Here is an 18,165-nt window from a genome sequence, read left to right as displayed (position 1 = left end):
TTAGACCTCAGCTGGAGTACTGTTTCCAATTTTGGTCATCAATGTATAGAAAGGATGTAGAGAAACTGGAAAGGATCCAGAGGAGAGAGATAAAGGTGATCAAAGGGATGGAATGCATGTCATATGAGCAAAGGCTGAAGGAACTGGGTATGTTTAGTTTGGAAATGAGGAGATGGGTTCAAACTACAGCATAGCAGATTTAGAGTAAATCTCAGAAAAACCTTCCTAACTGTAAGAACAGTAGGACAAAGGAACAAACTGCCTAGGGAAGTCATGGAATTTCCTTCACTAGAAGTCTTCAAAAGAGGCTGGACAGCCATCTGTCTTGGATGGTTTAGATGCAACAAATCCAGCATCTTGGCAGGGAGTTAGACTAGATGACCTTTGAGGTCCCTTCTAACCCTCTGGCTCTATGATTTTAAATCCAAACACTGCTGTTTCATTTTAACTCCTTCAGCTCTGAAACATCTGCCTAGCTCAATTAGAAACAGAACAAGAAGTTGAATTTCAAGTGATTATGATTAGAAATTGAATGTTTGTCCAACAAAAATGCTGATTTATCTAAACTGATTTTTTTTCCCATGGGAAAGAGTAGGTTTTGATGAGTTTCCCATTTCGAAAAAAAATGTTTAAAAAGTTTTGAAAATGTTAAAACACCCTCTTTCAACATTATTAAAATGAAAAATTCCATTTTCAGCTAGATTCTCAGTCACTAATAAGTGAACATGATATCCTAAGCCTATGTAATCATCTGAGAGTAAACCTATAGTATCAGAACATTTTCTGATGTTCTGATGTAGTATCAGAACATTTTCTGATAGGAACAATCCTATCGTTAAGGGGAGGACTTAAATTAATTTGACAAAATCAATAATCAATGGCAAAATTGGTGCATTTCAATAAAGAAATCAGTCCCCTTTGCCACAACAGCAAAGAAAATCTTTTAAGGAGCTTGGTACATATAGAAATAATAAATATCTGAAGCTATAGTGGAAGATCAAAATCTTCCAAAATGCAACTAGCCAACTGTACAATGTAGCACATGGGTGAATAAATTCCTTGCTGAACCCTTAGGTGCTAAATTTATGGTCTGAAGCATGGGTTTCATTACCCATATCATTATCACAGCTTGCATGGGTCCACTTTTAATGTTGGTAATTAATTTGTAGAGATTTTCACTGAGAAATTTGCTGTATGAGACTAGCCAACTACATCTTGATCACGTCTCAGCTTTGTAAAATAGATACATAAACAGTTTAGATGACCATATATCTATTGATTATGAGCTTGGCCAGATTTAACACCCACACAATAAAAGGACATGTCCAAATGAGCATTAGAAACAAAGACAGATTAGGCATGCAGCAATTGTGCCTACCAGCCTCATTAGATAACCTTGACCATCCTTCATGCTTCACAGAAATGCTGTCTGCATTTCAAGAAATCATTAATGGAAAAAACTGTTTGGGATCTCAAATGATTATTTCCATGCAATTTTTCTCTAATGTATTCATTCCCATGAACCCTGTAATATCAGTAATTCCTTCTTCTCAAACCATGAGTGCCATTCTCGCATATTAAGACTATGGTACAAGATACGTATTATACAATGATAAACTAAAGCACAATGTTGGCACAAGAACAACTGGCCATAAACCAGCCATGAACAAACTGAGGCTGGAAACTAGAAGGTTTCTCCCCATCAGAGTGGTGAGGTTCTGGAACAGCCTCCAAATAGGAGTTGTGGGGGCAAACAACTTAATTACTTTTGAGAGAGAGATGGACAAATTTGAGTGTGACTGTATGACTGGGTTGCTTGAGAAGTGAGGGAAAGGGCTCGGCAGTCCTGGGGATCCCTTCTGGTGTGTGTTGGATGTTCCTTAAAAATCTCATGCTTCAGCTGGTCACCTGCAAGGCTCAGGAAGGGATTTTCCCCAATATATTTTATTTATTTATGTCTCTTTCCCCTGAAGCATCAGAGACGGGCACAGCCAGAGATGGGACATTGGACATCTGACGTGGCACCGAGCATTCTCTCTCTCTCTCACTAGCTCTTTCACACATGCTCAGGGGCTAATTGATCACCATATGTGGGATTGGGAAGGAATTTCCCCCCGGGTCAGATTGGCAGTGACCGTGGATGTTTTTCACCTTCAGAGCTGGATGCGGGTCACTTGCCAGGATCATCTGGATATATGTCACTTAATCAATTCCCTGACATTACAGGGGTCTCAGGCACTGGTGCACCTCAGTCCATCCTATCTCTGCCAGTGACACATCATAGTTTAGTCTCCTGTGAGCTGTAATACCATAGTCTAATTTCAGTTGTTGGGTTTAGTGTGCTGGTGCTGCATGTTGTCGATGGTCTGTGGTATGCAGGAAATCAGATCTAGTTTTCCCTTCTGGCCATAAATTCTATTACTCTAAGTGGAGTACAGAAACGTCAACAGACTATTGTTTTTTAGAAGAAATATGAGATCTGTTTAGAAAAAGTGTCACATTCTCCAATTGCCTCCTCATAACAGGAGGACCCTGCCATCTCCCCATAAGCTTCCCACTATTCTCTACCTTTCCATATTTTTTGTTAAAAAAGAAAAGAAACATTTCATTGCAGTCCCAAGTGCTTTGATTGTTGAGGGGCACTATGCACATAGCACTACTGCATAGTTCACAAATCTCTAGGGGTATGTCTACATGGCATGCTTCTTTTGGCGGTGTGTAGTGTACATATATGTATAGCCCTCCTAGCATGGGTATAAATAGCAGTGTAGACCATGAGGCACGCCTTAGGTGAGTAAAGACACCCCTGAAGGCTGTGGATATGTACCTGAGAACTTGCCTAACCTATGTACACTCTACTTTGCTGTTTTTAGCAATGTAACGTTCCACTGCCTCTCCATTGCCGTGCAAGACTCCAGCCTGAACCTTTCCATGCCTCAGTGAAAGACTGAGGCAGCAGGAAGCTGCATCCTCTCTGCCAGAGCATTTCACGGACACATGTAGCTACACATTGATTGCAGCATGGACAGAGCCTGCTTTTCACTGCAGCGGTTAGCTACACATACACTACATGCCACTTCCAGTAGCGTGTAGTGTAGACATGGTTTAGGACTAGGTCTGCAAAACACATATACCTCAATATGTACTAAAGATTAACAGAGAATGACAATTATGTTTCGCAGCAATTTTCAAGGTTTTGATATTTGTTTTCATTGTGCAGTGGAATGAAAACTAAACCTTTGGAACGCTTTTGTGAAAACACATTTGTGTCAAAGTGTTTGGTTTTGGTTCAAAACCTGAAATTTCAGATTTGGGAAGGGTGTACGTGTGAGATACTCGATAGCCTGGTGCTTAGGGCACTGGCATGTGGGAGTGTTATGAGACAACTGTACTTAACATAACCTGGACTTGACATAACCCACATCCATCTTGTGTACTTAGCCACCATAAGATGGAAGCGAGGACACCACGTAGTCAGGAAGAATTTGGCTTGCTTAGGCAGACACAAACAACTGCACAGCTGCAGTGTTACTAACAAGGATAGATAAAATAAAGTAACAGATTCATGGGAATGGAAGTGTGAATAACTGGCCTTGAGTCTGGGTGTCTCTGACTAAGTTTTTCTTGCTGTGAGCTGCTTTACTGTTAAGTAGAAATTATGAGGGTTTTTTTTTTTTTTTTACACTGTTGCTAGGAGAATGGTCAGCCTACTAGAGATTGCATGAGTTATGCGCTTTGTTTTAAGTAACCCATAAAAAGATTAGTTAAAGAGTGTACTTTGGAAAAGTGTGGATGTTTTATGAACAAGGAGACACTTTTATCTATTTCCCCAGTGGCTAGGTGGAAGGCTGGCCACAGGAGACCTGCTGCTGCCACTTGACACCACCTCAGACTGTAGGTAACTATATCTGGGGTGCTTTAAAGTATTGCTATTTCAGATGTGTGTTTTGTACTCAATAAATACAAGGACATTTGAGTGAAAACACTCTTGTGTGAATCAATCATTTATGAGACACAGGAGCTGGGTCCCCATTGATTTATGTCCTGACACCATCTGGAAAACACCGAGTAGTTACCATAGCTTCAGATTCAGATAACCCCGAGTAACAGATTTGGTCAACCAGTTGCCAGGATCTGGTGGAGAGAAAAGGGACAATTGGTACACACATAGTTTTCTGCAACGGGAACTAGAGGATGGAGGGCAGGGTCTCAGCCTGTAATTCCTGTGTTGTAATCCATGAGTCAATTTACGGACACATTCCTGGGCCTCAGGACTCAGACTGGTAGCCTGGTCAAGTGAGAGTAGAAAGAAAGAGTTCAGATAACCCTGGATAACAGGAGACCCAAATTCAAGTCCCTGCTCTTCCTGAGTCAGAGGTAAGTTTTTCATCCCAGTGTACTCTGAATCAGGCAGAGCAGGGACTTGAGCCTGGGACTTCCACATGCCAGTGCTCTAACCATCAAACTCTGGAGTATGAGAATCTCTTTCCTTTCATCTGAAACCTTTCAGTGTCAGTGCAACAAAATGTAATGTAGATGAATATGTCTTAGCCAGCTCTAGTACATTCCCCCGCCCCCCCAACCTATGCTCTGCTCAGCTACCACAATGATGAGTGTGATATAAAAAACTGAGTAGAATAGAAATGTATTTTAGACATTACAAGTTGGTGGATAGGAGGCTCCAGGATGATGAAAAGATGCCCATTAACTAGAATTCAAGTTAAATATTTCAGTTTAGGCTAATTTCCTGTTATTGTACATGCAAGTAGCCCATCCATCCTACTTACATTCATTGCTAGCCTATCAGGCACCTGTAGCAGGGCCCTGTCCCAGAGACACGCCCCCTTGCAGGCACCGACACCTTCTGTTCTCTTCTGGTTCTTCCAATAACATGTTCACAGCCCAGAGTGTGTAAGATACAGTTTCCCTTCGTGGGGTTCAATTTATTAAGTCTTTTGGATATACAGTCTACTTTGGCTCTGTCTGGCCCAACCCTTTTCCTCTTGGGGTTTCCAATGTCATCCTGAATCCAGGGCTTCATGTTCCTGGTTTCCCCTCCAGTTACTCTAACCCTTGGTCTCTCTGTCTGAGTTCCTGGACTCACAACTCTGGTTCCCTCTGGTTTAGGGATTAAACTGCCAGATCTTAGGCTGTCTCATGATTCAAGCAGGCAAGGCAAGGTCAGGCAAGGCTGGCCTGGCCTGGCCATGCAGCTCACCAGAGCTTTCTGTTTTTATCTCCACCCTAGGTGGTTTAATTTTAGCCACTAACCTGCCTGTCTTTTGACCTTGCTTATCTTCCCCTTGCTTATTTTTCCCACCTGGACAGGTGAGCTAAATTTGCCACAGGTGGGATAAGACCCATCACCCCTTAAAGGGCCAGTCACCCTGGGACAACACCCCGCTGCATGCCTAGGTCATTCACCTTGTTTTCTTATTTATTGTGTTAAGTTCCACTTTCATTTTTCTCTGGTATAAATAATCAAATCTATATGCCTGAGTTAACTCTGATCTTCTGATTGATACAATGGCATCCTAGGCAAACAATTAGAGAGCCTAATTTTACAAATCATTACACTACGGTCCTCATCAGTGATGCTTAAATATCAGTGCTTACTCTTTGGGGAAGAAGTGCAAATGACTAACTCACACAAGAAACAGAAGATAAAGGGAGAGCATCACCAATGAGATTAAACTATGGCTAAATCAGTGCTTAAATACTTCTGTGAGAGATTGCATAACATACTACTACTAATACAACAAATGAGATGCGGGATATTTGGAGGAAAGACCAAAAGAGAATAGTCAAAGTGAAGTTAGTATCACACCGAAGGCTCCCAAAAGCACAAGGATATCCTGTGACTTGACTGCGTATAGAGCCATGGTATCATCAGCAACTTTCAATCTTTATGTGGAATATTTAAATAAAATATTTTTTTCATCTCTTAAAAAGGGCTGTTCTCAAACAATGGGCCCCAGCCTTTAATGAGAGTCAATCAGAGGTGTCCAAAACCAAGAAGTACAGATCACCACGATATAAATAGGATTTGAAAAGCTGAATTCTTCCCCTCCCCCGTGCCCACTTTCCATAGCTTTGACTGTCACAAATATCAAGGTATCTCTTCCTAAACAAGAGCTCACACCAGTTCAGCCCCCTTGCAAACTAACATTCTGTCACACATCCAGACTAACTACCCATCCTTAAGTAAAATCAACAGCATGGGTTTTGCCCTGCCTTCCGCTATCCTACTATACCTATCTATCTTACACTATGATCACCAGCTCAAGTAGCCATACTCGCACTAACTCTCATCAAGCTAGCACGCTAAAAATAGTAGTGTCGCTGCTGTAGCACAGGCAGTGGCGGCAACAGGCTAGCCACCCTGAGTATGTACCCATGGGGGCTGGTGGGTTTGTACTCTGGTTGGCTAGCTGATTTTCTTCTTTGAGAAAATAACTGATTTATTAGATAAGGGAAGTGCAGTAGATCTAACATACTTTTATTTTAATAAAGCATTTGACATGGTACCATATGGGAAATTATTAGTTAAATTAGAGAAGATGGGGATCAGTACAAGAATTGCAAGGTGGATGAGCAACTGGCTAAACTGGAGAAGGCAACAGGTTGTGCGGAAAGGTGAATTATCAGATTAAAGGGAGGTTACTAGTGAAATCACTCAAGGATCAGTCTCGGGATCAATTTTATTCAATATTTTAATTCATGACCTTGGCACAAAAAGTATATGTGTGCTAATGAAAGTTTGTGGATGAGCCTAAGTTGGGAGGCACCATTAATACAGAGGAGGATCAGAATAATATACAGGAAGATCTGGATGATATTGAAAACTGGTGCGACAAAAATGGGATGAAATTCAATAGTATAAAGTGCAAGAAAATGTACTTGGGGTCTAATAATAAGAATTTCTGCTACAAACTAGGGGCTCATCAATTGGTAGTGACAGAATAGGGGAGAGAACTGGGTCGATCACAAAATGGATTATGAGCCACCGATATGAAAAAGGCCAATTCGATCCTAATATGTATCAGGCAAACCATTTCCAGTAGAGATAGAGAAGTATTAATGCCACTGTACAAGGCACTGGTAAAATCACATTTGGAATACTGTGTATGACTCTGGTCACCCATGTTCAAAAAAGATGAAATTAAACTGTAAAAGATGTAGAGAAGAGCTACAAGGATGATCAGGAGAACAGAGGGCCTATCTTATGAGAGGAGACTGGAAAAGCTTTGCTTGTTTAGTCTAGCAAAAAGAAGGCTGAGAGGGGATATGATTGCTTTCAATAAATACATTAGAAGGGTAAACATCAAGGAGTGTTAAGAGCTATTTAAGCTAAAGGACTATATTGGGACAAGAAGATATGGATATAGACTAGCCAGGACAATGGCCACATGTATGAATTTGATTTTATGGGTGGGTTGCTTGCAATGGTAGGGAGCTAAGCTCAGCAGCCCTGGGGCTCACTTCTGGTTTATGTGGTATGTTCCTAAAAGCTCATGCTTCAAGGTTTCACCTGTCCACCTGCAGGGGTCAGGAAGAGATTTCCACTCCCACCCAAGTGTATTTTCATTTATTTATCTCCTTCCTCTGAAGGAGGGATGACCAAAGCTGGAACTGGGACATTGGGTGCGGAGGGCCAGTGCTCTGAAGTGGCATAAAGCATTCACAGGTGCTTGTCTGCCTGGTTTATCACTCACATGCTCAGGGTCTAACTGATCACCATATATATGGGGTTAGGAAGGAATTTTCCCCAGATCAGATTGGCAGTGACCTTCGGGGTGGGGTGAGGGTGGGGCGGGGGGTTTTCCTTTGTCTGTAGCATGTGGGTGCAGATCACTTGCCAGAATTATCTGGGTATCTCTCACAATCATTTCCCTGCCATTGTGTCTTGAGCATAGGTGCACCTCAGTCCCTCCTATTCTTTGTCTGTGGCATGGAATAGTCTAGGTTCCTGTAGGCTGCAATACATTGGTCTAGTTTTGGTTGTTGGGCTTAGTGTATGAATGTTTGGTGGTGGCGGTGATATACAAGAGGTCAGATCAGATGATCTAATGTTCCCTTCTGGCCTTAAACTCTATGACTCTGTGACCCAGGCCCACAGCTTCCACTGACTTTAGTGAGAGCCTCAGCATCTCGCAAAATAAGGGCAATTTTATTTAGGTGGCTAACTTTAGGTGCCCAAGTTTGATGATGTCAGTAATTTATATAATATCTCTGAAATCTATCTGAATTATTTGAGCATAGAGAAAAGGACTTTGAAAGAGAAGGACCTTTTTTGGCCAACAGGCACCCAAGGACTGTGAGATGCCCTGCAAACATTTTACATTTAAACTATAACTCGCAGACATGCAGATGCTGGGAAAGTCAGATGAGGAGGTTTTGTTTTTTCTCCACCAAAAGTCAATATAAAATATTCTCTGAAGCTTTCATTTATACACCAGGAGTTTTCAGACAACTTAGAAGGGCTTGTTTGCAAGAGTTCATCTCTCATAAAAGACTTGTAGCTGCCCTAGAAATGAGTAAAATAGCTACTGATAAGATTCAAATCAAGTTCTACCTTCTCAGTCATTAATTGTAAACATAATTCATAGTCCCTTATGCTTTGGAAACCAAAGGAAGTATTCCTTCTTGTATCCCACCTTTTTTTCCATCATTATGTACTCACAATGATCAATTTCACTCCTCTCACTTGAAATGCACCTTAGGACATGCAAAAATTAACCCCAAGGTTTACATTTAACTTTAATTCAGATTCAAAAAGATTTCCCTCTGTCAATATGTTTACACAACAGAGAAGTAGTATTAGCGTCTAATACATATAAATAATACTTGTTTTAAAATTTTGCTTAATTCTCTGTGTGCATTTACATTAGTGAGACAGGCCCAAACCAAAATTTTAGGACCAAACATTGCTGAACTTCGAGCTAGTTCAGTTCCAGAGCCAAATCCAAATATTGTAGCTCTAGTATCTTTTAGTGTATAGCTGCATTAGGGCATTTTAACAATTGCCATTGAAATGGGATCTCAAAATTGAGGGGTTCTCACTATTCCCCTTCTTTTATAAAGCCAATGTATTTTCCAATCAAGAAATGCATCCTAGAGCATTCCATAGATAGGAAGGACTCCATAGAGCATTCTACAGAGAAGTTCACTGGTTAGGATGCCAGCTTGAGTGTCAGACCAAGGTTCAATTATCTGCTCCACCTGTTTGATCTTCGACAAGTCACTTCATTTCTTAGTGCCTCCATTCTGTGCCTCCATTCCCCATATTTAATATGGGGGGAATAATAATTCCCTACCTGACAAGGGTGTTGTGAGAATAAAAGTATTAAAGATTGTGAGGCACTCAACTATTATAGTAACCTTCATGAAACTTGGAGGATGGAGGACAGGTTTCAGGAGAGAAGAGGTTGGAGGAGGCACCAGGAAGCCAGTCTGTGTACACGTGGCTGGAATGCAAGCAGCAGTTGCAATATCTCTGCAAATAGTTCTCTTAATAAAGAGCCAGTTTAGTTTTAGAAACATGGAATCCTCATATGTTACTATCCAGCATGGACTACATGAAACAGCTACCACAGAAATGGGGACAATATAAGTGGCATAGGTAGAAAGACAATGAAAAGTCTTACTGTGTCAGGTGCCTTACAGCTCCAGAACCCCTAATATTTTTTGTTTTCTAGAAGACTTCTAACCCAGAAAGTCAAATTAAAAAGGAATCTTGTCTTGGACCTATCCGGATAAAATTTATGAGTTATAACAACTCTAAATGAGTCACTATCACATATAAGACATACAGTAAATATTCTAAAAAACAAACTAAATGAGTAAATATGCACTAGAATAACTGCAGTATTCTAATCAGGAATCCATCTCTCAGGTCGAAAGTTATTTTCCTGTTCCATGCAGCCATAAGATTTGACATACTGACAATATCTTGTAAATATTCTGAACAAACCTTATGAAATTAAGATAACTTAATAAAGCTTAAGTTAAACCTTATTGAATTAGGGTTAATATATCTGAGGTACATTGCATTAAAATACAATTGTGTATGCTTTGTTCTGGCATCATACATACCTTCTCTAGTAAGGAGTGGGGATGCTAATGGACTTCTTCGACTAGCCTTTGACGTTACCCCTTCTCTCCCCCCACCCACCCCAGGGGAGAAATGCACATACGAGTCCATACTGGATTCTCCACAGACCAACACCAAAGAAAATACAGTTGGATAAAAGCCTGAGGTTTAACCTGAGTCAGGGTCTTCTTCCTGATCCAGACAATGGACATGAACCCTGATTCATGGAGGGTCCAGGGCCGGCGCTTCCATTTAGGCGACCTAGGCGGTCGCCTAGGGTGCCAGGATTTGGGGGGGGGGCGGCATTTTGCCGCCATTGGCGTCAATTCGGCGGCGGGGGGTCCTTCCGCGCTCCGGGTCTTCGGCGGCAATTCTGCGGTGGGTCCTTCACTCACTCCGGGACCCGCCGCCGAAGTGCCCCGAAGACCGGGAGCGCGGAATGACCCCCCCGCCGCAGAATTACTGACGATGACCGGGATCGTGGAAGGACCCCCGCCTAGGGCGCCAAAAACCCTGGCGCCGCTCCTGGGAGGGTCCAATCTTTAGGGGAGGATTAGAAGAACTGGGCCTACTGAGGCCTTATAAGACTGTGTGCTTGTTCTCAGCTGAAGCTCTAAACTTGTAACCACAAGGATTTATCCTGCCAGAACCTATGTTAGAGTTGAGTTGAACTCTGGTAAGATTATTAGCAGGCGTGTAGGTTCTTTTATTGTTTTTAATATATTTTATCTCTAATGCTTTTTACATTAAGAATAAAGTAGGATTGCTTAGAAAACTGTGTGGTAATTTTACATCTGTAGCAATCACTCTGTTCTAAGTCTCTGGAGAGAAAGCAAGCAGGTCTGTGCTTAGGCAGACTGTCTTTGTTGGGAGTAACACAGTATAGGTGGGGAACTGTACAACTTGGAAATACCCCAGTCAGAAGGGAGTGAGACATGTCTCCACCCAAGAGAGGCAACAGTTGGAGAACTGGAAGCCTGAGAATGGGTGCTCTTACTGAACCACTGAGGGGTAATAAAGGTGCAGTTGCCCTGAACTGTGACAGAAGGGTCTAGTGTTCCTTAAGTAATCACTATGTGTCAATAAATTCGATTGTGTTAGCACAAAATTTCCTGCAGTCTTATTACTGGGAGACTAGTGGTCAGGGGAATATTAGGAAGACACTTGTCAGTACCTCAGAGGGTGGGTATTATACACCTGCAAAATATTGTTATTATTATATCTAATTCTCATTTAATTAGATGGGCCAAATTCTCTGCTTGCATAAATCTACTGACTTCAGTGGAATTACTCCAGCAGAGAATTTGGCCCCATGTAACTATTTGCACTACATAAGCACAAACAGAGGCTACATAGAGCGGTAGATGAAAATAACTTAAACCCCTGAATGCAGTCATCTGCATGGAATGGAAGAATGTCTTAAGGTCCCTGCAAGCTTGCTCCCTCCCTCCTTCCGAAGTAAGCTGGGTAAAACTTGGGGGGAGGGGCAGAGAACAGACTTGTCTCAGGGGACATGAGTTCAAACACAGTCTTCACCTACTCTGCTAATGATGTGTTTAGCTATTCATTAGGACTGACTCTTATCACTAGAGAAGGGCAATTTGGGGCTGTGAGAGAATGCTCATTAATGTAGAATGGATTCCCCTGAATCAAATAGTTCTTATTCCACTAATAATCCCTCAAAACTCAGCAGAATCCTATTAATCCCTTAATTCGATGGCTTTGGTGGGCTTTGCATGATGCCCTTAGGCCTCAGCTCAGCAAAACACATGCTTAAGTCCCTTGTACTTCACCTTATGCTTAAGTGCTTTGCTTAATTGAGGCCTTTGTCTCTTCCTCATACACTTGGCTTTGTGCTTCCTTTCACACTGCCTCCTACACTGGGAATAGCCTCCCACATCCCTCTCTCTCCTTCTTCAGATGCTTCCCTTCAATCTACTTCTATCGGGAATTCTTTTGACACTGATTGCATGCATTACTGCACCACCATCTGCTCTGTGCAAAACCCTGTATGTAGTTAAGTATTAAATAAATAACGGGTGCACTTTAATAGGAGTAAATAATTAAACATTATTGTAACTCTCATTAAGTTTTATTCACAATGTGTGCAGTAGTTAAGTGCTGTTAAATTAAGGGGCAAATTCTATCTCCCTTACTCACACTGAGTAGCACCATACTTAGCAACAAATTCCACTGAGGTTGGATAACCCGTGGAAGTAAGTCACTATTCAGTGTGAGATAGGGAGTCCGGACTTAGCTCTGAGTAATTAAATTATTGAACAAAAATAATTAAATAAGAATTAATGATCATTGAGTTTTGCCTACTGCCATATAGTTAACACCTAATAAGTATCTAATGGATTATTGCAGAGGGGTAACTAATTAAACATCATTAATTACTTATTTAAAAATAGTTTTATAACAGCACTAAACTAAAGCGGCTGAAGGCAGATCTCAAATACAGTATAATTTCATTCCGGCCTGCCTGGTGCAGAAGTTTTGGCTATCAAAGAGAGATGAAAGAAGCTGGTTCGGATAGAAAGAAAGATTAAAAAACTCCTTTGGGCCACTTAAAAAAAAATGGTGGAAGTGTAGAAAATAGCCAAGCTGTTAAATGATTACTCTGCCTGTCTCTTTACAGAGAAAAGGCAGGGGAGATTTTTCCAGCATGAAGGATCAAGTTGTTCAGGGATGACAGAGAAGTAGCTAGGTAGTGGGCAGACAGCAGAATTGGTTGGGGAAAGAAAAGATGCACATGAAGCAAAACAGAGCACTCAGTTCAGACAGCATATACCCAGCAACATCTTCACTCAAAGTTTTAAATGATCATTTGATTCCAAATAAATTGTTGAGATTTTAGGAGGCAAACAGAGTTCTATTGATTTATTTAAAAAGGAAAAGACCACAAGATAAACTATGAAAGTATATAGGCCAATAAGTTTAAACATAGTCATGGGGAAAATCTTTGAATCTACCTTATTATTTGTTGTGGAGGAAAACACAGAGCCTGGAAAAACACAGTTTGTTTTAAGGAAAGCCAACTATAGACAGTCAGGCATAGGAGGCCATGCTTAATTGATCTTTGAAGATATTACTGCCATGATGGATAAAGGGAACATAGTGATGTGGTAGACTTAGATTTTCCAAAAGAATTTGACAATTTTCCAGTTTGGCAATCAATGACTAAAAGTCATGGAAGGGCAGGGGTATGGTGGGATGGTTAATCAGGTACTAAGAACAAGAGACTCAGGCTACGTCCTCACTACGGGGGGGAGGGGTCGATTTAAGATACGCAAATTCAGCTACGCGAATAGTGTAGCTGAATTCGACGTATCCGAGCCGACTTACCCCACTGTGAGGACGGCGGCAAATTGACCTCCGCAGCTCCCCCGTCGACGGCGCTTACTCCTACCTGCGCTGGTGGAGTACAAGCGTCGATTTGGGGATCGATTGTCGCGTCCCGACGCGATAATTCGATCCCCGAGAGATCGATTTCTACCCGCTGATTCAGGCGGGTAGTGAAGACGTAGCCAAAGAGTAGGCATAGATTCAAACTTTTCAACCGAAAGGTTGTTAGTAGAGCTGTGAAGAAGATGGAAGTTCTGTTCATGACCCATTCTGAGATTTCTTAATCTGGCTTGATTTTGAACTGGAATGAAAACTGATAATCTCAAAATTCTCCATGGAGGAAAATTCTGAAAAAAAATCCAGTTTTGGGTCGACCAAAATATTTTGTTTCAACAAAATCATTTCATTTTGATTTTTGAAATTTTGTATTACAGAAATGATCTAAATGATAGAAATACCTTACCCATATAATACATTTATCTTCCTAATAGAAACAACCCAGCAAGTCCCCCCACTAGGGCCAAAAAAGGGGTGACAATGTGTCTCTCTCCACAATAGCCAATTCTTATAATTAGAGAATTACATACTGTCCAATCACATTGGTGTGAGCTTTCAGGGGACAAAGGGAAGTGAATAGCTTAAACTAATAAAATCTCATCAACCTTTATTTTATTTTTGTAACAGAAAATTCCTTAAAATGATAAAATTGTGAATAAAATGGAAACTGTAGTTGAATTTTTTTTTAGAATAAATAATCTAAGTCCTCATTTAAAACTGTTCCCATTCTCACCTATGACTTGTCACAATGGACTAACAAGCTGACCAGCTACCTGTACTGCACAGGCATTGTTAGTGCACCAACAGCCACCACTCATATCCAGCCCACTGTAATCATGTAGCTTGTGTAATGCCAGAAATCATACCCCTTGGAGCTTTTGTGCACAAGCCAATTAAAATAGCACAAGAACCATAATCAGTATCTTGTAGAAACTAGTAAAGACTGTTGAGTAGAATATCTGACCTGGAAAACAATTTATGGATTTTGTGTGTCATCTCAATAGTTCTTTTAATAAGCACAGGTAAATTGGAAAGCAAGCAAACAATGTGCTAGATAGCCAGTTCCCTTGCTTTTTTAAATCCTGTCTCCACTGCATAAAAAAATTAAAAAGATATTTGAAGTAACACAACATGAGCCAATCTATGAATTTAATGTCCCAAAGCAGGTTCAGCATGCCTGTACAAGAACACAATGAGGGAAAAAGTTAATCTAATTATAAAACTTATGACCATTAAGTTATTTATGTGGCAGATATTTGCTGAAGCTCTTTGCAAAGCTTTAAATATGTAATCTAAGAAAATATTTTTTCTGGAAAATGACTTAGATAAGTAGTAATAACAAATTAAAATGAATTATGTAGAAGCCACTGTATAGTAACATTAGATGCAATTTGGCAATTGAAATTGCCTTAGTATTGTGAGCGGTTAAAAAACACTTTTCTCAAATGATCAACATCTATTTCCAGAACTGTATATTTGTATAATATGCAGTTACAAATTATGATGAACTTTCTTCCAAGAAGCAGTTCAAGAAAAGATATTCAGATGAATAAAGGTTCATTTTATTAAGTGCCAGCTATTTACCTTGAAGGTAATCATAGCAGATGAACAAAATAGAAGGCCACACATTGTAAAAATTATATTTTATGGGACTTGGGGAAAAACAGCTTCTAAATTTCCATTAAAGGTAAACAATAGAGGGACACATTCAGCAGGGCTGCATGGAATCAAGACAGCAGTTGGCAATTTCAGTCTTACTATTAATGCATAGCCTAATATTTACCACACTAGCTTCCTGTCATTTTGGTTTTCCTCTTAATAAAATTCTTCCATACATGGCCACTGCTGAGCCCATAATTAACTAAGGGCCACTGAAGACAATGAATAGTCTCCACTTATTTCAAATGGTTTTGAACCAAACCCATAACGAGTCTGTTTTCCAGTTTGGCTCTGAGCTAGATCCATTGTAGTTCATTATAAACTCCCTGGGCTTAATTCTGTCCTCTGATAAATCAAAAAGGTGGTTGCACAGGTGCAATATCAGAATTTGGCCCTGGTTCCTTAACCCATCTTGCTCTCTCTCTCCCAAAAATAAAATAAAATAGGTGACTTCTCTGCACCCCTGGTGTTTATTTCTACGGCACCTGTCACTATGTTATCCATGAACCAACATGTAGATCACTACTACACTACATCAGCAGCCTTTTTCTATTATCAATTACTATTATTATTTAGATTCCAGTGGTACACACATCTGCTAGAAATTTTTCATGTGCAGAGGAAGACACAGTCCCTTGTCCTGAAGAATACTTTAATGAGGGAATAATTTGTGTTCCCAAATTAAAACCCATCTATTCTTGTGCTTGAAGAAGTCAAAATAAGTTTAAGAGAAAGTAATTTGTCTCATGAAATCTAGTTTTCTGCTATGTGCAGCATCCATTCTGCATTCTACAGTCAGAAAAGCAACACAGAACAGGCTGTACAAAGTTTGTTACCTCAGGTGGTCTTCTTTCCCCCTAAACCTACATTAATTTGTATGGGAATCATTTGTTTCTGAGGTCAAAATTTGCCCACAGGTCTCTAGACACCCTTTTCAGAAGGCCACTGCTAAATTATATTATTTTGAAGAATGTATAACAGAGTAAAGAAAAATTATTCAGCATTCCATGAAAGTAAAAACTTATTCCTCTGGAGCAGAGTGGATCAAAAATTCTCCATCAAGCCAATTTTTAAGTTAATGGGTTTCTTTATTATTATTTTACGTAATATAAATTATTTTTTGATTAAATGAAATATTGTGAAAAATGTCTGCTTTTGTTGAAAATGTGGGTTTTGAAAACAAACAAAAAACAAACCCAAAAGCCTTCCAGTTTTCAGTTCTTAAAAAAATAAAACAAAAAACCAAACAAACCCAAACCAAAAAATAAATTCAATTTTTGATTTTTCAGTGAAAACCTGATTTTTTTAAAAAAGAAAATCTTTGCCAAAAAAAAAAAAAAAAAAAAAAAAAAAAGTGGTTTTTGACTAAATGTTTCACAGGAAAATAAATTTCTCAGTCAGAACTAATCCATGACTCATTCTGTTGGAATTGCAGCCCCAAACTTAGAGACCTGATTCTCAGTAGATGTCTTGGGGGCATTGACAAGGGTTAGTCTGGCTTTAAGCTACTTTTGCACTCCTTATATGCTGGGCCATACCTCTTAGCCCCCTCTATAAGTTAGAGCATTGTCATGGCTATTCTAAATTATGCTCTGCTTCCTAGGGCTCTCTGTGGGCCATGGGAACTAGAGAACAGGCACAGTGCAGAGCACTCCAGCCACAACCCTGATCTGCCTTATGGAAGGCTTAGAGTAGCTTAAACCAGCTCTATGCTGGCTGGGTAAGTACTCTACAATGGGAGCCTTAAAGGTTTTGTTAAACAGCAGTGACTGAGGTACCTCAGTATCTCCTGTTCTAAGTCTTGAAAGATACTTCAATTGCTACACGTGCTTGGTGCAGGGAACATTGATATTTTGATAGTCCCCACTGTACCATATGGCTAGTGGATTTGGCATGCTCCATGTCACAGGTACCATATATCAATAATGTCTCTAATGTCAATGTCACTTTTTGCTAGAAATAAGTGGCATATTTTCATCTTGTTACTTAGAGATTGAGGTGTGTAACTCCTATTCATGTCAATGATGGTTACACATGTAAACCCCTATGCATGAAGATGAAAGTGCTATCTACCCATAAAAGCAGTAGTGCAGATCCCTTTTATTCAAGTATAAACAGAAAATCAGTCATGTAGCTCTAGATATACTGCATATTGCTGATGACAGTACTAAAAATAAGTAATTTGGATAAAACATTTTCAAGCCATACATATTATGTATGTATGACGAAATGGGTATTCACCCACGAAACCTTATGCTCCAATACGTCTGTTAGTCTATAAGGTGCCACAGGACTCTTTGTCACTTTTTACAGATCCAGACTAACATGGCTACCCCTCTGATATTATAACAAACAATATTATCTAAGGCCTTGTCTACACTACGAGAGTACTTCGATTTTAGTTAATTCGACTATGTGGAATCGATATTACTAAGTCGAACGTGTGTGTCCACACTAAGGACAGTAATTCGACTTTGTGAGACTTTGTGAGTCCACACTAACGGGGCAAGCGTCGACATTGGAAGCGGTGCACTGTGGGCAGCTATCCCACAGTTCCCGCAGTCCCCCCTGCCCATTGGAATTCTGGGTCGAGCCCCAAATGCCTTCTGGGTAAAAAAATGTGTCGAGGGTGCTTTTGGGCGCCTGTCGTCATCCGTCCGTCACTCACGCCCTCCCTCCCTCCCTCCCTGAAAGCGCCGGCGGGAAATCAGTTCGCGCGCTTTTCTGATTACTGACAGCGCGGACGCCACAGCAGTGCGAGCATGGATCCCGCTGCGACCATCGCTGCAGTTGTGGCAGTTCTCAACGCCTCGCAGCTTCTCCTCCACCTGTACCAGAGGCAGCTGCAGATCAATCATGAGAGGAGGCTACGGCACCACCGTGACGGCATGAAGTCGGACACTAGCTCCGACCTCTCTGAGAACATGAGACCCAGCGCCCAGGACATCTCGCTGTCACTGGGTCTTATTGATACTGTTGAACGGCGATTCTGGGCCCGTGAAACAAGC

This window comes from Emys orbicularis, chromosome 1, assembly GCF_028017835.1.
Source record: "Emys orbicularis isolate rEmyOrb1 chromosome 1, rEmyOrb1.hap1, whole genome shotgun sequence".
In the NCBI taxonomy this organism is placed as follows: Eukaryota; Metazoa; Chordata; order Testudines; family Emydidae; genus Emys; species Emys orbicularis.
This window is presented reverse-complemented; position numbering follows the sequence as displayed.